Source organism: Ictidomys tridecemlineatus, chromosome 10 (assembly GCF_052094955.1).
Source record: "Ictidomys tridecemlineatus isolate mIctTri1 chromosome 10, mIctTri1.hap1, whole genome shotgun sequence".
In the NCBI taxonomy this organism is placed as follows: Eukaryota; Metazoa; Chordata; class Mammalia; order Rodentia; family Sciuridae; genus Ictidomys; species Ictidomys tridecemlineatus.
The window spans coordinates 65,769,634-65,794,063 of record NC_135486.1 but is presented as its reverse complement, the minus strand read 5'-3'; the positions used below and the strand labels follow the sequence as shown (position 1 = coordinate 65,794,063).

At 44.5% G+C, this 24,430-nt stretch overlaps 1 long non-coding RNA gene across 1 annotated transcript; it reads left to right on the top strand.

The window, feature by feature from the left end:
* Window positions 1-338: 338 nt before the first annotated feature.
* Window positions 339-23,966, top strand: LOC144367314 (uncharacterized). Its single transcript, XR_013426641.1, has 3 exons — window positions 339-492; window positions 1,421-1,520; window positions 22,801-23,966. It is a non-coding gene; the product is annotated as an uncharacterized LOC144367314 (long non-coding RNA).
* The last annotated feature ends 464 nt before the right edge of the window (window positions 23,967-24,430 follow it).

Genomic DNA, 24,430 nt, shown 5'->3' with positions numbered 1-24,430 from the left:
AACCAAGAAGCTACTCAGGGTGGGCTGAGACTGATGGGGAACAGCAGCACGTGATCCTGAGCTGCTCTCTGAGGGGCTGTCGGTGTGTTTCCTTTGGTAGCTGTGAGGGTGCAGACACCAAGGGCTGGAGGGGAACCGTCCAGGCACTAGAGTGACTTTAGAAGCAAGATAGGGAAGAGTGAAGGAAGGAGGTGACGGAGTGAAGATGTGTAGTGAGAATGAAAAATAATTAAAAAGTCAAAACTATGTTGTTTTTTTTTCCCTTTAGCATCTCTATAAACCATGGGCATTTTGTACTTTTATGCTAATTGAAATCTGTTATGTCAACAGACTTGGAAAACGTACTGGCCAGGGATACAAAGCTCAAAGCATTTTCAAAAGGTCAGTGCCTACTTGAGCAGTGTGTCAGCACTTTGACAGGAGCATTGGCGGCTGTTTTCACTGCATAGAAGCCCAGGCTGCCCCATCTTGATGTAGTGCCAGAGCCAACAGGTAAGCCAGGTCTCTACCCCAATCCTGCACTGACTAGATGATGTGCTGCAGCTTCTTTAATTGCAGCGATTGGAAGTAGCTCAGGTGTACGTAAGTACCTATTTTTCTGTCTTGAGCTCGCTTATGGAGCAGATTTCACAGAAAGATTGCAGAGAATGGATGTGCTAGGAGATTCTGGCTCATCTCTGCTCAGCGTTGCTATACCGTGTCCACAACAGGGAGCTGGCACTCCCTAAACTAGTCTATGGTCATAAATGCTGAGGCTTATTTTATTTTGAAAGCCTAAAAGAAGTTGTTTATTTTTTATATCTTAAAAAAATGTTCTTTTTTAGATATACACGACAGTAGAGTGTGTTTTGACATATTCTACATTCATGGACTATAACTTACTCCACTTAGGATCCTGTTCTTGCCTTTGTACATGATGGGGAGTCTCACTGGTCATGTATTCCGAGTCATTCTACTGTCTTTTCCTGTTCTCATCTCCCCTCTCTTCTCTTCATTCCTCTTTGTCTAATCCAGAGAACTTCTGTTCTTTACCCCGCCCCCCCCTTATTGTGGGTCAGCATTCACGTATCAGAGAGAACATTTTTTTTTTTTTTGAGACTGGCTTATTTCACTTAGCTTGATAGTCTCCAGTTCTATCCATTTATAGGCAAATGCCATAATTTCATCCTTCTTTATGGCTGAATAATATTCTATTGTGTATATTCACACATTTTCTTCATGCATTCATCTGTCGAAGGGCACCTAGGTTGGTTTCATAGCTTAGCTAGTGTGAATTGAACTGCTATAAATATTCTGATGCTTATTTTAAAATAGGCCATCTGTGTCCATTCAGTGTTCAAAGATGATGACCCCAATTCAAAGAAAGGCCTAAAATCAAAGTGTTTATTGAATGCGTACCATGTGCCGCTCTCCCTCCTAGGTTCTGTTGGCAGAGCAATGAACAAATCAACAAGTTGCCCATATTCGCTGAGCTTGCAGTTGAGCAGAGGAAGATAGAAAAGAAACGTGAAAACAAATAGGTAAGATGATTGGAGACATTGGTGACTGATGGGAAGAAAATAAAACAATACAATCAACAGGGACGTGGAAGGGGCTGGAGCGGGTGGGGTGCTCACCAGACACGCTCCTGGCTCTGACTCACCATTAATTTGCCCATCCCACTCTCTGCGATGTAAGATATTTGCCTCGGTAAGTTAACATATTCCTGGAGGATTCCTCTGGAAACGTCTAATGCATAAATTAGTTGATATATGGGAAAATAATTTATAGACTGTAAATTCCTGGGCATGTGCTACCTAATAAGAATGCTGCCTTTCTTTTAAGACTTCCATTTTCACTTTTATGTCTAACTATAATGTACCAATTAAATATAAATGAATAGAGGGAAGGCCAACAGAGTAGTGGAAGAGGGTGTGGGGGGGTGGATAGTCCTGGGGATCAAAATGGAGCAAATTGGGTTCTATGTAATGATGAATGTGCCAACAATGAACCCCACAATCATGTAGAACTGTCATACACGTATAACAAGGTCAAAAACTCCCTCAAGTCAAGGCTAGGGCTTCTACTGGACAGACACCCAGCTGTAAAGGAGTGATGACGTCGATTCTGGGCAGCAGCACTTTTTTTTTTTTTTATTGGTTGTTCAAAACCTTACAAAGCTCTTGACATATCATATTTCAAACATTAGTTTCAAGTGAGTTATGAATTCCCATTTTTACCCCAAATACAGATTGCAGAATCACATCAGTTACACATCCACATTTTTACATAATGCCATATTAGTAACTGTTGTATTCTGCTACCTTTCCTATCCACAGCTATCCCCCTTCCCCCCCCATCTTCTCTTTCTATCCCATCTACTGTAATTCATTTCTCTCCTTGTTTTTTCTTCCAATTCTCCTCACAACCTCTTTTATGTAGTTTTTTATAACAATGAGGGTCTCTTTCCATTTCCATGCAATTCCCCTTTTCTTTCTCTTTCCCTCCCATCTCGTGTCTCTGTTTAATGTCAAACTTTTCTTCCTGCTCTTCCTCCCTGCTCTATTCTTAGTTGCTCTCATTATATCAAAGAAGACATGTGGTATTTGTTTTTTAGGGATTGGCTAGCTTCACTAAGCATAATCTGCTCTAGTGCCATCCATTTCCCTGCAAATTCCATGATTTTGTCATTTTTTTAGTGCTGCCTAATACTCCATGGTGTATAAATGCCACTTTTTTAAATTCATTCATCCATTGAAGGGCATCTGGGTTGGTTTCACAGTCTAGCTATTGTGAATTGTGCTGCTGTGAACATTGATGTGGCAGTATCCCTGTAGTACGCTCTTTTAAGGTCTTCAGGGAATAGACCAAGAAGGGCAATAACTGGGTCAAATGGTGGTTCCATTCCTAGCTTTCCCAGGAATCTCCATACTGCTTTCCAAATTGGCCGCACCAATTTGCAGTCCCACCAGCAATGTACAAGAGTACCCTTTTCTCCACATCCTCGCCAGCACTTGTTATTGTTTGACTTCATAATGGCTGCCAATCTTACTGGAGTGAGATGGTATATTAGGGTGGTTTTGATTTGCATTTCTCTGACTGCTAGAGATGGTGAGCATTCTTTCATGTACTTGTTGATTGATTGTATGTCCTCCTCTGAGAAGTGTCTGTTCAGGTCCTTGGCCCATTTGTTGATTGGGTTATTTGTTATCTTATTATCTAATTTTTTGAGTTCTTTGTATAGTTTTCCTGAAGCAAAGCTGTTCCATGAACTGCAGCTGGGTGGCGGTTTTCGAAGGGGATACTGTTTAGTTACTTTGTCCTTCAGTGAGCACATTATGTATGGGTTAAATATCTATTCTCAGCGACCAGACACTAAGCAGACATTTTTCAAAATCTCATGAATTTGGGTGCAGCCTCCGGCGTTTGAAAAGACTGCCCTTCATCCACTGTGGAGGAGACGTGTGCACCTCCTCGGCCTTCCCCAGGTGGTCACTGCACCCCACTGTCTCTCTGACATCAGGCTCTGATGCTACTGTTTGGATTTCCTCTCCCAAGGAATTCCCAGCCTTTACTGGTTTGATTCTCCCTGTAATCCGAGGAAGCCAGCAGTCAAAGACAGTTCTCCCGAGGTATGGGGTTCTCCCTGTAGTGAAAACAGTCAGGGGGTACATACCAAAATGCCGAGTATTAAAATCTGATGACATTCAGCCTTAAGTAAGTATTTTTTTTGGTACCAGGGATTGAACTCAGGGGCACTTAACCACTGAGCCACATCCCCAACCCTATTTTGTATTTTATTTAGAGACAGGTTCTCACTGAGTTGCTTAGGGCCTCACTTTTGCTGAGGCTGACTTTGAACTCGTGATCCTCCTGCTTCAGCCTCTCAAGTGGCTGGGATTACAGGCGTGAGCCACCACACCCAGCTTTTAGTAAGTTTTGAACTGGATATCACAACATGCCAAATTTATGTTAATTTTTTCCTTTGTATTTTCACTTACTCTCTTCTGTACAGGAGTTACTCCCATCATTATGAGATGCTGTTGGTATCACATGACTCTCTGACAGAGTTTTAAGATTCCACTTCCTCCAAAGCTCTCCTTTTCTTAGTGGAATTAAGTAAAGATTATACTTCTGATCAGTTGCTCAGTTATGAAATCTCCCTGTAGGTGGGACATGGTGGCACATGCACGCAATCCCAGTGACTTGGTAGGCTAAGGCAGGAGGATTGGAATTTGGAGGCCAGCCTTAGAAACTTGGTGAGACTCTTGGAAATTGAAAAAAAAAATCCTACCTCAAAATAAAAAACTGGGGATGTGGCTTAGTGGTAGATGGCCCCAAGGTTCAATCTCCAGAACTAAAATAAATAAGCAAACAAGCAAGCAATCAAATATATCAGTCTGTGTGGAGAACCTTAGATAAGAACTTAGAAACTAACATGAAGATGGACTGTGCTGCCTTTCGTGATGCTCACAAGGGCTCTCGATGACTGGAAACGACTCTAGATGTAGCTGGTTCAAGCTCAGGGTCACCCTGATGCAGCAAAGCAGCAGGGACCTGGGGAGGACCTTCTGTCCTCCCCAAACCAGCGTGGTGTGTCCCAGGACGGCCACTGCTTCAACCACGTGGCTGGAAGTGGTCTCAAGTGGTGTCTGTGAAGAGGACTTAAAAAGAGTCTTGAAATTGTTTTTCTTTCTCCTACTGGGAGTCAAATATTGAAGAAAATCTTTGTCCTGATGGTCACAGAAACCTCCGTGACTACATGCAAAAAAAAGAAGATACACTTTGCAAAAATAGTTTGGCAAAGTAAAAAGTGGATGGTCCCAAGTTTTGCCCAATCCAAACCAGCAACCCTTAAGAGAAGCAAAATTAGATTTTCAGAGTATGACACCACGGATGCTCCAAATGTCAAGTTCTCAAAAAAGTTCTGAAACAAATAAACGGGAAACCATATATCGTTTTCAGAAAAGTAAGGATTTCACACTGACTATTCCTGAGGAAGCCTAGACATGGAACCTTTAGCTAAGAACATTAAGTCAACCATCTTAATTATGTTCCAAGAGATAAAGGAAATCATGGATGAAGAAGAGCTAAATGAAATCAAGAGAACAATGCGGACCCAAAGTAGACGTTTAAAAAAAGAAAGAAAGAAAGAAAGAAGGAAAGAAAGAAAGAAAGAAAGAATAACAACAACAGAACAAGCAAATTCTGGTGTCAAAAAATATGTGGCTTGGGAGGTTGAGGGAGGAGGCTCACGTGTGCAAGACCAGCCTCAGCAACTTAGCAAGGCACCAGACAACTCAGTGAGACCCTGTCTCTGAATTAAAAAAAATACAAAAAAGGGGGATCAGTGGTTGAGTGCCCCTGGGTTCAATCCCCAATACTCCCCCCCACCAAAATCATAGTAGAGGGGCTCAAGAGAAGATTTGATGAAAAGCTGACGAAAGGAGCAGTGAACATGACCTTTAGACGTTGAACTGGTCTGAGGAGCAGGAAAAAAAATTAATAAGAAAAATGAGCATAGCTCGAGGCACTTCTGGGACACCATCGAATACCGATATACACATGATGAAAGTTCTAGATAAGGAACTCGTTCTCAGGAGACCCAAGCTAGTTCCCAGGAAAGCCATAGCATAAATGAACAGACTGGTTCGTTCCTGCTCTCTGGCTTCCTGACTCACCCCGTCATCCTACCAGCACACATGCCTGCCATGATGCCATCCGTCACCAGGTCCACATCAGAGGCCAAACAAATGGGACTGCTTACTCTTGGACTTTCAACACCCCCCAAACTGTGAGCTAAATAAGCCTATTTTGTTATAGCAATGGAAAACTGATAAATAGATAAGTTAATTGCAATGCATCAGGTAACCACTACATAACAACTTAAATATATACATGAATGGAGGGCTGGGGATATAGCTCAATTGGTAGAGTGCTTGCCTCACATGCATTAGGCTGGGTTCAATGCCCAGCACCACACACACACACACACACACACACACACACACACACACACACACACATAAATGGTAAGAATAAGTGAATCAAAATATTATGCTACAAAAAACTAACTAAATGCCTAAACGACAGCAATGGAGGAATTGAGGAACAAAACATGTAGGATATACAAGAAAAAAAAATAGTTGAACAAAAGAAGAAAATGCTTCTTTGTCATTATTCACATTCATTATTCTTATTCATATTTATATTATTCAATGTAATTGGAGCCGGGTTCGAAGGCGCACGCCTGTGATCCCAGCAGCTCAGGAGGCTGAGAAGGAGGATCTCAACCAGCCTCAGCAAAAGCGAGGCACTAAGCAACTCAGTGAGACCCTGTCTCTAAATAAAATACAAAAGAGGGCTGGGGATGTGGCTCAGTGGCTGAGTGTTCCTGAGTTCAATCCCTAGTATCCTCCCCCCAAAATGTAAATGGACTACACTGCACTACTCGAGGCTGGAGAGAGGAAACTGGGATCAAAAGATGAGATTGATTTAATCTTGGATTAGAGTAGATGAAAAAATTCAAGATTTATACAAATGCTGCCTACAAGACACTCACTTTAGATATAAAGAAACAAAAGAAATTGAAAATAAAAGTATGGAAAAAGACATTCCATGTAAATTACAACCTAAAAAGAACTGGGGTGCCTATGTTAATAGCAGACAGAATGGACTTTAAATTTTAACAGTGCATAAGTTTGAAAGGTTCCATCCTGCAAGAACGTACAGGAATTATAAACACACATGCATCTGACATGACAGAGACCCAAAACATGTGAAGCAAGAGACAGAACCGAAGGGAGAAGTAGACAGCACTACAGTAATTGTGGGAGAGTCCAGGCCCTGCTTTCAATAATGCCTAGAATAGTCAGGTGCAGGGGTGCACGCTGCAATCTCAGAGGCTCGCCAGGCTGAGGCAGGGGGATCCGAGTTCAAATCCAGCCTCAGCAATTTAGTGAGGCCCTAAGAAACTTAGCAAGACCCTGTCTCTAAAATATACTAAAAATAAAAAAATAAAAAGGGTGGGGTGGGGTGGGGATGTGGCTCAGTGGTTGAGGGCTTCTGGGTTTAATCCCTAGTATCAAATAATAATAACAACAACAACAACAACAACAACAACAACAACAATAAAAATACATAGGACAGCAAGGGAGAGGATCAGTAAAGAAATAGAGAACTCGGCAGTATCACATACCATTTAGACTTAAATGATACACAGAGTACTCCACACAATGGCAGCAGAATATGCATTCATCTCAGGGGCCCAGGGAAGATTCTTCTGGCTAGTCCACACGCGTGAGGCACAACATAAGTTTTAACAACTTTTAAAAGATTCAACTCTTTCAAAATATCTCTTTTGACCGTAATGGAATAACAGGAAAAATCAGTAACAGAAGGAAAGCTAAAAAAGTCATAAACATGTGACCATTAGACACACATGCTTAAATAGCCAACAGATCAAAGAAAAACATTGTCAAAGAAGTTAGAAAATACAGCAAGATGAATGACAATGAAGACATAATGTGTCCAAACTCAGGAGATGTGCCAAAGCTGTGCTTGGAGTGAGTTTCATAGTTGTCAATGTCCACCACGTGAAAAGAAGGAGATCTTAAATCAGTAAAATGACTATCTGAGAAAGCAGGAATATCAGAGCTCAATATACCCAAAGCTAGCGGAAGGAAGGAAGGAGGAAAATACAGATTAGAGCCGGATAAAGGATACAGAGACTAGAACAATAGAGAAAATGGGTTCTTTGAAAAGATCAACAGAAACATTTAGCTGGATTGACTGAGACAAGCAGAGAGGACTCAATTACTAAAATAATGCTCAGTACCACTAACCATGAGGGAAATGCAAGTCAAAACCACAGCACCTCACCCCTGTCAATTTTTAAAAAGAGGAAAAGTAACAAATGCTGTCCCGGAAGTGGAGAAAAGGGAACTCTTACATGCTGTTGGTGGGAATGTAAATTAGTACAGCCATTCTGGAAAGTAATGTGGAGACTTCTCAAAAAACTGTAAAGAAAACTACTGGGCTGGGGGTGTAGCTCAGCGGGGAGCACTTGCCTAACATGCAGAGGCACTGGGTTCAGTGTGGGGGTTGGGGAGTGGGGGATGGGGAGCTGGGCACTACCAAATGATTTAGCCATCATGTGACCAGATATATATCCAAAGGAAATAAGATCTTTATATCAAAAAAGATCTGCACTGGGTGTACATGGTCAATGGAATATTATCCAGCCCTGAAACCCCTGTCTGTATCCTGCCACTTGACACAATGTGGATGATTAGAGGACATTGTGTTAACTGAAATAAGCCAGATACAACAAGAGAGCACAATGACATTAAAAACAAAATAAAATATCTAGAGACAGAGAATCAAAGAGTGGGGACCTAGTGGCTGGTGGAGAGGAAGAGGAAATAGCAGATGTAGGTCAGAGGACACCAGGCAGAGGACATAGGGCAAGTCTATTGGTCCAAGGCACTGCCCCCGGGGCTGTAGGTAGTGACACGGTATTGCCCTGGGGTTTCATACTAAGTGAGTAGATGTTACTCTCACCACCAATACCAACAACCATAAAAAGGTTAACTCTGAGAGCTGGTGATGACCGTTTCACTGTCTATATATCCCATGTCCTCAGGTTGCATAACTTCAATACAGACAATAAGATTTATTGTTTAAAAGCAAATATCTTGGAGTGAGATTCATAGTTGTCAATGTTTTAGTACTTGTGCATATAGCTCTGTTCAATGCCAGATTTACACAGGGAGCAGAAAGCAGTGTGTTAAGCACACACCACGTGTGCTAACCGGTAGGTGTTGCAAAGGCAGCATCTCCCTGTCACTCACACACCTGCCTATGTTAAATTAAAATTTTGAAAATGTGCCATAGTAGGGTGTTGCGTATCTCACCTGCTGGGTTTCAATAAACATGCACGCCCAGACTGTTAGAGGTAGAGATTAACTCTGTCCCCCAGACCAATGTATTTGTGCCCCTGCACAGCTCAGCACAGCGTTTCAGATAGGCAGCCTTAGATTCAACCCCGCCAGCCTTCATTCTGCCCAACAGTTTCAATGTGTGTCCCAGAATAGCTTTCCGAAGCATCAGTCCCTCGCCCAACTCGTTCTGCTGATCAGTCTGACCATCAGAGGATGAGCTTAGGATGATGTGTTCAATGCAGCCCATGATGCTAAGTAGTGTTTCAGAGTCGATATCCTCAGTAGCTAACGCATCTGGTTCAGGGAAACAGAGTCTGAGAATGCATTGCAAAGTGCTCCTTGCACCACGTGATGCTAAACGCAGCGTTTCAGGGAGTCAACTGAATATGTCATTAAGCACACTGAAGCACCTAACACGAAAACCAGAGTTGAAAGGTACGCTAAAGCACGTGGTATATCCACACCGCTGAACATGCTAAACACATCAAGCTCAGACAGACACACATCTGGTTTTGTTAAATACAGAGTTTAAACATGTTCAACAAAAGAATGCGTACCACACTGTATTTTGGTGGGAAAACACAAGGCAGAGATGTGGGATAAAGAGATGTGAGGGAGAATCTTCTGTGCTTGGCTCCTGTCCAGGCCTCACACTGCCCAGATGTGTGACCACAGGCAGGGTCTCATGAGTACTGACTCATGGGGATGATGATAAGACCTGCCATGGGGGAGGTTGTGAAGGGTAGAGGGGCTTGATCAAGTTCTAGGAGCCCCAGCTAAGACACCATACACATTCTTGGACTGTTTATTCTTTAAGTCAATATCAACTTCTGCCTAATATGAATCACCATTTATACACTGAGCCATTAGGCTCCTGCTCATCATTTTCTGTTTTCAGGGTGATACTTCATTGAAGGACATTGTAAACAAACTGCTAATGTGTTTTAAGATTTTCAGTAATAGTCCTGCAGGCCTGGGCCCTTCCGATTCTGGCCCTAGGGCCAGGACCAGAGGCCAGGAGAGTACAGGACAGAAGCGAGGCCTGGAGGAGTTTGGAAGTGTGTTTGGGGTTCTCTTGTGGAGAAAGGATCATATCACATCTGGTTCCAGTGAACACCGGTGTCTTTTCTGCATTAGGGGCCACCAGAACCAGGTCCCCAAGGCCTGGGAGTCTCCCTAATCAGGGAGCTGAGACCAGATTGACTCAAAGAAAGTACCCAGTGAGGGCAGAATTACAGGGGGACATGCAAGAAAGGGGGAGCAGACTCCAAACCACACGCTACGCTTGCTAAAATAGCCAGATTTTGAGGAAATCCAAACCACAAAGGGCGGCTCATTTTTCCATTTATACCTAGTTGCTGAGATGGGGCAGATGTGGCCACTGCCACCAGTGTTCCCTCGGGACTCACTTGGCCTTTCCATGTGGCTCTCTGGCCCTTCCTCTTGCACCCCCAATGCCCATCTCTGCTCTGATCTGAGCACCTCAAGTCCTTAGAGCCAGGCTCGTGGCGGTGTCTGGCCTGCGGGGGAACTGCACGTTTAGACAGAGCATCTGACCGTTTTCTCAGTGAGACTTTCACATCCACCCACGACCAGGCCACAACCACGCAGGAGGAAATGAGCATGCCCTCCTCCTGCCCTTGCCCGCCTCTACCCTGCCACTCCCAGCCCCACAGGTCTGCTTCTGTCACTAAAGATTATCTGCGGTTTCTAGACCTTCATGTCAAGGCAATCATGATGTGCTCCTGGGTTTGTGCTGTCGGTTTTGTTTAGACCGGGATCCTCCACTCAGCATAGCTGCTTTGAGACTCAGCCCTCTTGTTTTCTGTCTTAGTAGCTCTCATTCCTTTTACTTCAGGGTGTGGACGTCTCTTAGTTTGTCAACACGTCCTCCCATGGCTGGCCATCTGGGTGTGCCTGGCTTGGGGTGATCACAGATGGGTCTGTCCTGAACATTCCTGTACATGCATAATCTGCTACGTGCTTCCTTTCTGAGCTGCAGTGTCTGGTCACACACCGGGCACATGTAGGCTACTGTCCTGAGTAACTAGGCCTGTCCACTGCCCACTCTCCCTCCTGCTCCCTCTTACCTTGTCCTAATGGCTCCTGGTCTCCTTCGCACGTCAGGTCCACTTTTCATCTGAGGTCTCCTCTCCCCACGTTTCTGTCCCCAGCTTCTCCTCTATGAGTTGCTCTGATGTTCCCTCCACCTTTGGCCCATGGAGTGGCCCTGCTGGCCATGTAACTATAGCTTGCTAACACCCGGCACCCAGGAGTGTCCTTCAGGCAGAGTCTGTTTGTGACGATTGTTAAGTGCCTCAGGTGACTCCGGAGGGGCAGAAAGCAAGAGTGGGTGGAACTTGTCACCCAGCGTCCAGTTGAGACAGAGCCGTCCTGCCACTCTTCTTTCCCCAGCCCTCTGGACTGACACCTTCCCTGGCCACCTTCCCCTCCATGTGTCCACCATGGAGCTGAGCCATTTCCACTGGTCAGCTTTCTGTCACTGTAACGAATACTGGAGACAATCAACTTAAAAGGAGGGAAGGTTTATTTTGGCATGGAATCTCAGAGGTTTCAGCCCATGCTCACCTGTCCCTGTGGCTTTGGGTCTGCGATGACATAGGACATGGTGGTAGTGAGCAAGTGGTGGAGGAGCTGCTCACCTAAGGGTGGCCAAGAAGGGAAGGAGAGGAAGGATGGGAGCAGGGTTCACAGGTCCCTTCAAGGACACAACTCCACTGACCTGACTTCCTTCTATGAGGTCCCACCTCCTGAAAGTTTGGCCACCTCCCTGCAGCTCCATTAGCTGGGGACGAAGCCTTTGGGGGGCACTTCCTAACCATAGCACTAGCCCCAGCTGAGGCCTAGCTCTTCTTGGGGTGTGCTGGGATTGAACTCAGGGGAACTCGACCACTGAGCCCCATCCCCAGCCCTATTTTGTATTTTATTAGAGACAGGGTCTCACTGAGCTGCTTAGGGCCTCACTAAATTGCTGAGGCTGGCTTTGAACTTGCGATTCTCCTGCCTCAGCCTCCTGAGCCACTGGGATTACAGACATGTGCCACTGTGCCTGGCTGAGGCCTAGCTTTTGGTCTTTAGCTCAGGGTACTGGGGGTGCAGCTAATGCCCTAGAATGAATAAAGTAGGTGAAGTCTAAGGAACAAGGATGACATAGTGGAAGAGGATGTGGGTATGGCAGTATTAGCGATGCTCCCTCCTGAGTCCAGAGCAGGTGGATCTACGCCTGGGCAGGAGGTCCCGTGTGAGAAGGCAGACCTGGGAGCCTGGCAGGGGGTGTCAGCCTGTAACACTATGGACTTTTCAGAGGTGGGGCTGAGCTGTCACTCAGGAGCCAGGCCAGCAACCCAGGAAGAGCAGGGGTGGGTGGCCAGACCTTTCAACACTGTAAGTCACAGAACTGTGACCCGAGTGAAAACCAGGATTCCTGGGAGATCCCGGAAGGGTCCTGCTGAGAAACATCGAGGGCTTCGTAGCCCACTGCCATGTTTGAGTAGTTTGGTCAACAACTCCCTATATTGGAGGAAGCCTTAAGGAATGTCCATGGAGATGCAATAGACAGAAGTTGGAGGGGGTCTTTTCTGCTCAGGTGTATAGCTCAGAATCCAGCAAGTTAGGTATAGTGAAGGCCTTTCTGGAGAGAGGAAAATGTCCCACCTGGATAGGTTTGGGGGCTCCTCCTTGGAGAATTGGGAGGCAAACCTTATTAGGGCCGGGCCTGACCAGGCAAAAGATGGTGTGTTTCCTTCCGGTTGTGATTCATTGTGTTTTGGGAACAAATATTACATAGTCACAAGCTCATGACCAAGTTTCGGTCAAGAGTGGATCCATGTCATGGTAGTTTGCTAAGCTCATATTGCCCAGTAACCTCGTTGCTGTTTTAGTTCATGTAAGTGCACACCATAAAGTTGGTCCAACAGAACTGCCTAATGACACATTTCTCCAAATTTATCCCCATTGTTAAGTGACACATGGTTGTGTTCAATTAAAGAGCTTCAGTGTTTCGAAGGCTTACCTTTTCTCACTGGTCTAGGTGCCCAGGACATCTGTCCATGTCAGTGGAGAGAGTGCTCTGAGCCTTTCACAGTGGGCTGTGCCTTAGTTGGTGTGCCAGCACTATTGTTGAGCATTTGGTTGTCTCTCTGCCCATCTTATAAGCAGAATTAGGGTGAGTGTCCTTGTTCTTTGTCCTTTGCCCTTTACCCGGTTATTTTCTCAGGGTAAATTCCTGGGAGCTGAATTTCTAGGTGAGCCTAAGGGGTGGGCTTCTAGAATGAGGAGGCACAGGTGGGAGACGAGAGGTGGGGTCAGGAGAGCAGAGCTGTGACTGAGATTGGAGAAGGGCACTTGAAGTAGCTGACCTGGTGCATCTCTGGCAGTCCTGGCCTAGAGGAGGAGGAGGGCACAGACACCAGCCTCCCAGGGGCCCCAAGCTCAGAGAATGTGCTGCCAGTGGTGTGTGGGGCAGGGGACAGTCACCTGCCCACCTGTCATAGGATGGGAATCCAGACCTGCATCAGCCTGGCTCCTTGTCTCAGAGGGCAGCAACAGTGGCCACCATGCCTTGGGCTGCCAGGGGGAAGCCACCCCTCAGCTTCCCCAAGAAACATACAGAGTTCTGAGCCCCTCCTCAGACTTGACCTGTGGCCTTCCCACAATCAGCAAGATCCGGACACCAAGGAAAGTGGTCCTGCGTGTAACTGGTCAGTCACAGCCACAGCCCAGGCAAACGGACCGTGTGAGGACCTCCAGGACCTGTTTGTCCCTTCTCTCCTTGGTAGGCAGTAAGCTCAGTCCTGAATGTTCTAGAACCCTGACTTGGCCAGCTGCATCTTCTCCATTTTGGAGAAAATGGACCAGAGTCTCTGCAGAGGACCGTGGCTTGAGGCTGGACCTTCTGATAGTGGTCAGAGGTCTTGTCTGGAGACAGGGGGTTTCTCCTTACCTGCTTTACTTAGCACCCATAGGGAGGGGCCCCTGCCCTTCACACCCTGCCCACCAAGCCCCCTGGCTTCCTCTCACTTGAGGGGAGGTGTGTGACCCTACAACCTATTCTGTTCCTGCCCTTTAAAAGGCCATCATGAGTCCAGGGGACACAGGCAAGACTCCATGAGCAGGTGGTGCCTCCTGTTTCTTTACCTTCCTGAGGTCCCCTGCCTACTGGTATTAAAGGGACATAGTGGGCGGGGCACAGTGGTGCACATCTGGAACCCTGGCAACTCAGAAGGCGGAGGCAAGAGGATTGCAAATCAGAGGCCAGCCAGGGCAACGTAGCAAGTCAAACAAAACAAAACTTTAAAAAAAGGGCTGGGAATGTAGCTCAGTGGTAGCTCAGTCCTGGGTTCCATCCCCATCACCATAAATACACACACTAAAAGGCACAAAGTGGGTGTTTCAAATCGTGGATGGCTGGGAGGGGGCTGAAAGAGGCTGGAGGGGTGGGGCTCCACCAGCTTTGAGCTTTCAGGACTCCAGGGGGTAGGTTCAGTGACCAGCTTCAGAGAGGTGACTCCTGGGTCCTCCTGTCCTCATCTTGCCAAGGGCCCCAGCAGGCCAAGAGCTCGAGCACCCAGATAGCCAGGGCCCTGAGTGACCACCAGGCAGCTGTTGAGGCCCATGAAGGACCTGCTTCAGTCCCACACCCTCTTATGGAGGGCTCTGGGAGGCAGCTGGGGTCTGGAGAGGGTGGCAGATAGGACAGAACCTGTCTATATTATTTTCCCAGGGTTTCTGTAACAAAATACCACAAAATGGGTGGTTTAGAACAACAGAAACTTGCTGTGTCTGTGTCCAGAACTCTGAAGTAAAGGCATGGGGGGCGGGGACTATGCTTCTGGAGGAGCTGGGGGAGGATCTGCCCCAGGCCTCTCCAGCCCTCCGCCATCCCTTGGCTTGTGACAGAACAGCTCCAGTCTTCACCGGGTGCCTTCTGCAGGTGCCTTTCTGTTCCAAATTCCCCTCTTTTGCAAGGGTGCAATGGCAGTGGATCAGGGCAGATCCTAAAGACTTCTTAACTTGGTTACTTACAGTGGCCCTATTTCCACATGGGGGCTGTCACAGGCACTGGGGGTGAGGATTTCAGTGTATGAATGAATTTTAGGGACGTGGTCCCTTCCCAACAGTGTCTCCGCCTTTGCCAGATATCTTTGCATGCCTGCTGGCCCCAGGCACTGCAGCCCTCACAGGAGAGAGTCCCCAGGAGGAGCACGGCAGGGTCTGACTTGCTGGGCATAGCTCTGGTGCTGTCATCATTGGTCATTTGCCCTGTGAAGGCTGGGGCCAAACCATTCTGGGTTAGTGGTGGGTGCTGAATCTTTGAAGACCAGAGAAAACTGAGGCTTGTTTCTTGGTGGTGAGCCCTGGGAGAAGCCTTCCGGGGACTCTTATTCTCCTGGAGGTCTGGGTAGAAAGAAGGACTGGCAACCCCAAATCTGCAAAGGCAAAAGCCTCTGCTGGCTCAGGTCGGCATCCCTCTGCCCTTCTTGCCTGCCCTGAGGTCTCACGGGGACTCTAGAAGAGCAGGGCCTGCTCAGCAGGCCACAGAGTGGACCTTTAGCATCCAGAGAATGGAAGGGGTTTGGGCGGAAGTGAGGTGTAGGCATCAGCTCAAACCAAATACCCACTTCCTGGCCAATCTCTGGGGATCCCTGGGGCTGGTGTATTTGTAAGAGTCTGCAAGGCCTCTCGTGGGACCTGGGCCACCTCATAGTCAGATGCTGTCTCCCAAAGCTGGGTCGCCTCTCTCCCGTGTGGCCTGGACACAGGCTCATTAGACTAACAAACTTGCCCAGAGCAGTGTCCCTGGTCATTTGCTTCTGTGAAGAAACGGAAGGCTTTAGGTGCTGAGTGGACAGCATGGTAGGAGCATAAGTGTCCAGAATGAGCTTGGCCAGGCTCCAGGCAGCACTAGACTGTGGAGGGACTTGAACTCCAGGCTAAGGCAGAGCTGTGGAAAGAGGGCTCAGTGGTCAGAGATGGCTGGGGACTGGATTTTCCCTTTTCTGTTGATGTAACTTTTCATGTAAAATTAACTGCTTTAACAGGTGTGCTTCAGTGACATCTAGTACCTGCACAATATTTCCCAATAATGCTCACCACCCCCAAAGGAAACCTCCTGCTCTGTGAGCAGTTTCTCCCCATTCTCTCCTGAGGACCCCTGCCAACCGTGGATCTGCGTCTCCATGAACTTCCCTTCTTTGGATATTTCATATGGATGTGATCACACAGTGGGGGGGGGGCTTTTGTTTCTGGCCTCTGTCTTTCAGTACAATGTTTCTGAGGTTCTTCCACATTGTAGCAAGGACCAGTGCCTCAGTCTGTTTCACCTATGGATACACCATGTTTCATTTGTGCATTCCTCTGTTGAACATCTGGGTTGCTTCCATCTTTTTGCACTATGAATAGCACTGCAATGAACATTTTGGTCAAGTTTTTGTTTGAGTACCCGTGCTTAATTCTTTGTGTATATATCTAGGAGTGGAATTGCTGAATCCTATAGGTAATTCTATGTTTAACTTTTTGTAGAACCACCACACTTTTCCACAGCAGCTATATCATTTTATATTCTCACCTGTGATATTTATTTATTTATTTATGACAGCGGAAGGCATTACAATTCTTATTACCCATATAGAGCACAATTTTTCATATCTCTGGTTGTATACAAAGTATATTCACACCAATTTGTGACTTCATACATGTACTTTGAATAATGACCATCCTCTTCCACCATCATTTCTAACCCCTTGTCCCCTACCTTTCCCTCCAATCCCTCTGCTCTATCTAGAGTTCGTCTATTCCTCCCATGCTCTCTCTCCCTATCCCACTATGAATCAGCTTCTTTATAGCAGAGAAAACATACGGCATTTGTTTTTTGGGGGATTGGTTAACTTCACTTAGTATTATCTTCTCTAACTCCATCCATTTACATGCAAATGCCATGATTTTATTCTCTTTTACTGCTGAGTAATATTCCTTTGTGTATATATGCCACATTTTTTTTTATTAATTCATCTATTGAAGGACATCTAGGTTGGCTCCACAGTTTAGCTACTGTGAATTTTGCTGCTATAAACATTGATGTGGCTGTGTCCCTGTAGTATGCTGTTTTTAAGTCATTTGGGTATAGACTGAGGAGAGGGATAGCTGGGTCAAATGGTGGTTCCATTCCCAATTTTCCAAGAAATCTCCATACTGCTTTCCATATGGGCTGCACAAATTTGGTCCCACCAGCAGTGTATGAGTGTATCTTTTCCCCCACATTCTCGCCAACACTTATTGTTGTTTGTATTCATAATAGTTGCCATTCTGACTGGAGTGAGATGAAATCTTAGAGTGGTTTTGATTTGCATTTCTTCTAATTGCTAGTGATAATAACATTTTTTTCATATACTTGTTGATTGATTGTATATCATCTTCTGAGAAGCGTCTGTTCAGGTCCTTGGCCCATTTATTGATTGGGTTATTTGGGGTTTTTTTTTTTGGAGTTTTTTTGATTTCATTATATCCCTAGAGATTAGTGCTCTATGTGATGTATGAGGGGTAAAGATTTGCTCCCAAGTTTTAGGCTCTCTATTTACCTCACAGACTGTTTCTTTTTTTTAAAGTTATACATTTTTTTTAGGTGTGAATGGACCTTTATTTTTATTTATTTATATGTGATGCTGAGAATTGAACCCAGTGCCTCACACTTGCTAGGCAAGCACTTTACCACTGAGTCACAATCCCAGCCCACAGATTATTTATTTTGCTGAGAAAAAACTTTTTAGTTTGAGTCCATCCCATTTATTGATTCTTGATTGATTCTCAAAGGAGTCTTATTAAGGCAGTTGGGGCCTAATCCCACATTATGGAGATTAGGGCCTACTTTTTCTTATATCAGATGCAGGGTCTCTGGTTTTATTCCTAAGTCCTTGATCTGTTTTGAGTTGTTTCGTGCATGGTGAGAGATAGGGGTTTAATTTCATTTTGTTGCATGTGGATTTCCAGTTTTCCCCAGCACCATTTGTTGAAGAGGCTATCTTTTCTCCAATGCATGTTTTTTGGCATCTTTGTCTAATATAAGGTAATTGTAATTTTGTGGGTTAGTCTCTGTGTCCTCTATTCTGTACCATTGGTCTACCAGTCTGTTTTGGTGCCAATACTATGCTGTTTTTGTTACTATTGTTTTGTAGTATAGTTTGATGAAGTCCAATTTATCTATTTTTTTGTTTCTTTCACATGCTTTTAATGCCATACCCAAGAAATTGTTGTCAAATCTAAGATCAACAAGCACGTGAAAATATGATTAATATTACTAGCCATTAAGTACATAAAAATAAAACCACAGCAATATACCTCTTTACACCATTAGAATGGCTGTTTTTTTAAAAAAATATTTTTTAGTTTTACATAGTTGGACAAAATCTTTTATCTATCTATCTATCTATCTATCTATCTATCTATCTATCTATTTAATGTGGTGTTGAGGATTGAATCCAGCACCTTTGACGTGATAGCTGAGCGCTCTATCATTGAGCTACAACCCCAGCCCCTAGAATGGCTATTTTTTTAAAAAAGGAAATTAACTCATGAGTATGTTAGCTTATAAATAGTAACTAACGATGATTATGTGGAGAAATTGGAACCCTTGTGTACTGCTGTTGAGAATGTAAAATGATAACAGTGTAAATATTTTAACTGTTATGTTATAAATGTTGTGTAAAATTGTAGCAGTGTAAATATACATAATGCTCCTGAACTGCATGCTTAGAAGAATTTGGAGGGTAAATATCATGTTATTTACCTTTTACCATAATTTAAAAACCTAAACTTAAAAAGGAAAGCTTTATGCTATGTATCTTTTACCACAATAAATAAAAAGTTAAATGGTAAGACTTTATGTACGTTTTACCCCCTACCCACCCACTTCCTTTTAGAAATGGTCTCTGTGTAGCTCCATGTCTGATGCAAGACTTTCTCTCCTTAAGTGAGAGGTGCCACGTTCGCCAGCTTCTCCACACACACCTGACATGTTCTCGCAGCCGGGGGGAGTGTGCTTCCATCTGGCCTAACCTCTTTCCCTCATCCTGTTCCTCTGCTCAGCCACTGTGCTCACAGATCTGGTGACCACCTCCATGGGTGCCCTCTTCAACATGTCATATAATTGTGGTCAAATTGTGCGCAGCCTCTCCAGATTGCCTTCTTTCACTCAGCAACACACAGTCAAGATTCATCCCTGTCTTTGTGTGGCTTCATGGCTCATTCTTTTCCCTTACAGAGTAGTACTTCATAGGATGGTGTACCCCAGCCTGATTACTCACTCACTTACTGAGGGTCATGCAACTTGTTAAAGTATTTGACCATTATGAAGGTCAGATTGTGAACTGTCTGTAATTGAAGTTTTTTGTTAATATTGCCTTCCTAGGATTTCAAAGCAGTTATCTAAATACCTAAGAGTACAATTGTTGGATCATACAGTGAACTAGATTAAGCTTTGGGGAAAAAACTGCCAAACCATCTTCCAGGGTGGCTGTACCATTATGCACCTTCCAGCAGGAAGGAGAATTCCTGTGCAATTGTACAAAATTTTAAAGGTTTTAGCTGTTCTGATAGATGTGCTGTGCTTACTCATTGTTTTAGTTTGCAAGCCCCTCACAACATGACAATGCTGTTTAGCATTATTTTGTGTGCTTGTTTGTCTTTGTAAATCTTCATTATTTCATATACTTATTTACTGTTTGAATATCTTCAGTGTTGAGGTATCCATTCATATCTTTACTCATTGTGTGTATGTCTGTGTGTGTGTGTGTGTGTGTGTGTGTGTGTGTGTGCATGCGTGTGCACGCAGTATTGGGACTCATACCCAGGTCCTTGCTAAGCACGTGCAGCTATCACTGAGCTACCTTCCAGCCTCTGACTGTTTCTAATTGCATTGCTCGTCTTCTTGTTGAGTTTTGGAGTTTATTTGTATATTTAGCATATAAGTTCTTTTTCAAACGTGGTTCCAAATATTTTCCTCCCAGTCTGTGGCTTTTAAAATATTCTTAACAGGATTTTTCACAGAATAGACATTTTGCATTTTAATAAAGTCCACATTTTTCCCCCATGGACTGTTTTTTTGGTATTATGTCTAAAAGCTCATCACCAGACCCAAAGCTGTGTAGATTTTCTTCTGTGTTTGCTTTTCTGTGATGTTTATAATTTTGCATTTGAAATTTGTCTACGGAATATTTTGAGTAATTTTGGAGTAACTTGTGCCTCTGTTCATTTTCCCCCATATGGATTCCAATTGTTCTGTTGCCATTTGTGGAATGTGTATTTCTTTCTTCACTTAGTTGCCTGTGGTCCTTTGACTAATTCAGTGGGTACATTTACATGGCTCCAGTTTGGCTCTCTGTTGAGAGATTGATTGATTGATCTATGCACCCGTTCCCTGGCCAATGCCACCCTCTTTTGTGTAGCTTCATGGAAAGTGTGCACACTTTTGGACACTGTTCTTCTTCAGCCTCATATAGTCTGTCTACTGTGTGTCTTCTGAACCTCAGTTCAGTTAGAACTCATCTCTTAGTATCCTTGCTGGGAATTCAGGTGGGATTCTGCTAAATCTCTAGAGGAGGTTGGAAAGAATTATCATCTTAGTGATTATACTGCTTCTGAACAAGGAATAACTCTATATTTATTTACATTTCTTTTGACTTCTCACAGCCTCATTGAAGGTGATTTGGATTTGTAGACATTTTGTTAGATTGACACTTAACAGATTTCAACTTTTAGAGTATTCAGCAATTTTTTTTTCAATTCAAATTCCAATTATTCCCCTATTGCTAATTTATAAGAAATAATTGGATTCTTGCCTATTGGCCATCTACTTGACTTATTGTTAGCTCCATCCATTCGGGTCCAGGCATGAGGTGAGGGTTCTATTTCACTCTGAGTTGACAAATGTATACATGGAATGATCAGGTCGCTCAATTTCAGAAACTCACCGGGACTGCCAGCAGGGGGCGCACGACCACCACAGAACAGGGAGCCTGGAGCCTCCTGGGCTGTGCCTGGCTGCCCGGCAGGACTCGTGCGACCCTGCGGACCCTCTCGCAGGACTCTGCATCCTGCCCACAGGCATCGGCGCTCCTACGCGCTGAAAATCAGTGCTGTGTGGTGATCCTAAGACCGACTTGGGGAGACACCACCCGACTTGGGGACACCTGGGCCATGTGAGGAAAGGTGAGGTGAGGGCAACGCTTCCTATTGGCCCCGAGGTCTGGGGAAGGAACTCTGCATAACTTTGCTGCCTCCTGCAATATTTTAGAAAGAAGTATTTTGCCAAAGAAAGGAGAAATGCTACCATGCAACATTGGGAGGTCTCCGGGGAAAGTTGAGTGGGCTCTGAGTTCCACCAGCGCCCAGCAAAAGGCTCAGTGTGCACCTGTCTCCTGGTTCTGTTAATGTATTAGTGGTTGATTTCTCCTTAGGGTGTAAAATAGTTGAAACAATATTGAAAATTGAAAAACACACATGTTAAAATTTGCCACAATAGCTAAGTTTGAATATATTATTTGTACCCAGAGTAAAATTTATTAGGAATTTATAGTGTTTCTTTTATGGAACTTGTCAACATTTGTTTTTCTTTCATTGAGAAAGTCACAGTTTAATTGGTAGTGGCAGTATATTTATAATGGAACATAAAACAATGTCTGTTTTACAAATACTAAAATTATATATTGGACGAAATGTATTAACTGTAACTATATTAACTGATTTAAATAACAAAGTGAAGAAAGTCACCTTTTTCATTTTTGTAAGACTCGACCATTTTAAATAAAATCAGAATTTGCTAAAGGTGGATTTATACTCAGCTATGAGCCCACATGGCCCTGAGCCTTTTCCAGTGGAAGACCTCTTAGCAGCATTGCAAGCCTTTCTATCCTGATTGGTCTATTTATGTTTTCCTCATCTTGGAGATCATTTTAATACTGTGTATTTTTAACTAGGAAATAACCCACTACTTCTAGGTTTGGGTGCAACTGGTTTCTTATTTGACTTTTATTTTCCTCTTTTTAGTTTTCTACATACTCTTCATTCTATGTATTTCTTATTCTTTTTTTTAAATTGACATTTAAAATATATCCATTAGCTTCTTTTTTTTTTGGTTATTTTGTGATGCTGGGGATTGAACCCAGGGCTTTGTCCATGGGGGGCAAGCACTCTACCAACTGAGCTATATCCCCAGCCTCCTTAGTTCTTTTTGATGGAAAGAATTCTGGTAATGTTCACTTTATCCACTTTTTTCCCCTTCTTTTGCCACCGGAGATTCTGGTGACAAATACAAAGTCTTTAAGATTTGCTTCTATATTGTTTTCTGAGTTTAGTTCTAGCTCTTAAATTTAGTTTTTATCTTTGTTAGGTCTGCATTTTATATCATGTTTGGGTCCAGATTAATTAATTCTTCCCTCCCTCTTTTTCTCCCTTTCTTCCTTCGTCTATAATTTTTCATCTCTGTGTGTTCCAGTTGGTAAATAATCTTATATTGTTTCTTGTAGGGGGATTTTTTATTCTTTTCCAAATAAAATCGAGGAATAACAGCAAGGATATGTTTCCTTTATGAAATCTTGGAGAATTCTACTTAAGGTGGATTCACTTCGGTTAGGGAGCGAGCATTCCAGAACCGAGCCATCTGTCTGCACCGAGCTGCAGCGCAGAACCCAGACTGCAGTCAGGTGCACGGGGGCTTCGCGGCTCCCCTGCCCCGGTGGCTCTAGGCGTGTGTTATCCCCCGCCCTTTGTTCCCTGTCAGGAACACACTTTCGCCTTTACTCGAATTGTGTCTTCCGAACCTCAGTTCTTAAGAACCCAGATAAAAGCTTTTTTTTTTCTCTTACAGCCTCGATATCGATTATTGACCATGCTTTGAGAATTCTTCAAGATTATAAAACACGTTCTAGCTTGTGAAACTCTCCAAGGGGGACAATGTCATTGTCATCAGCAGTCACACAGTGCCCTCTGGTGGCCGCACGAGAAAACGGCACGCGTGCTAAGATTCTCTGTTTTGTGGGCGCCTTCTAGGGGAAGTCCTTGCTCGGCGACTGGAGCTGGGCTCCGGTGTGTGTATGTTACGTTCCTGAGCGAGCCAGAGGAGCAGGCAGGGCGCCAGCATGATGTGCCACCTACCTCCTAGCCGGCGATGATGGCTGCTGCGAATGGAATCCTGCCTTAAAGACAAATGCGTTGCTCAATGGGTCCTTTCTCTTTTTTTTACCACCAAGCAGAGATGAGTGAAATCAGCCCTTGTCTTCAGGCTAGCCTCAGAGCCAGAGGGTCACTCCTGATGTTGAGACAAAGACAGAGAGACAGAATGAGTGCACTGGAGGTGCCTGGAGGGGACATGAGAACCAGAAAGAGACTGGAGTGGAGTGAGCTGTCTCACAACAGTGAGACCCCTGCAGGAGGCTTCCCTGAAGCACAGGAAATTCAGGAAATCCGAACCCCCTTGGAAATCCCAGACCTGCAGGGCAACAACTGGTTAGGGAGGAAGGACCACCAAAGTCAGGTATTAAAGGAAAGAATTCCACCAACCATGATGAGGCGGGGAGGCGGGAATTTTGGGGAGAAGGAACTGCAGGAGCAGATGTCAAGAGAGCTGCAGGAAAAAGGTGTGTGGATCTCCTTTGTGACCTCAATAGATGGAATAGTGACAGAAGGGCTCTCACAGGGACCCATGGGGAGTCAAAGGGCATGAAAGGAGCCCTGTGTCTGTCCCAGGTTAGCCAGAGGGTGCCAGGTTTAAACAGCTATTCTTGGATGTGGTGGATTGAGTGTATTCATGGTTGTTTTCAAAGTGACAGAGGCTGGCTAGCACCATTTGGGGACCAAGTGGGTTCACAGTCTATCTTTTCTTTAGGGACTTGTTGCCTGCTAGCTGGGTGCCAGCAGATTCTCCCTGATCTGACTTATTCATCTCGGGCAGTTCCAGGCTCAGGTTCCTCACTCTGGGTGGCACCTGGATTTCTTAGGGTCTGGAGTAAAGCCCCACATGGCTATAAACAGGCTGCGGGGGTGGGGTGGGGTAGGGGGGTTGATGCTCAGGGGCTTTGGCTCCCACATCCCCTTGGGCCATACAGAAATAGCTCATGTTATTTTTTGAATGCAAAAACCTGTGAGTACCCATTGAATCCCATTCAAAGGCAAGTGAATTATGTCTCAATGTATCTCCTTTCAGTGATCTAGATACATTCTCAAAATCCAGCCCACAGTTCTGTCAGATCTACCCTTTAAATATGAAACAAATATGTGATGTGGTTTCTTGGTATGGAAGGACATCACACTCAAGAGTGTTCTCACTGGTTATTCTGTCTCAGAATAGTTTATTAACTTTGAATAATGTTCCCTTAATTCAGGTGGTTTCGTTTCATTTTAGTGTAGAAGTAGTAAAGGAATACAATTTTTCCCCCCTTAAAACTTTAACCTAAAATAAAACTTTAAAACTTATTGTTTCTTGTTTGAAGAATTTACTA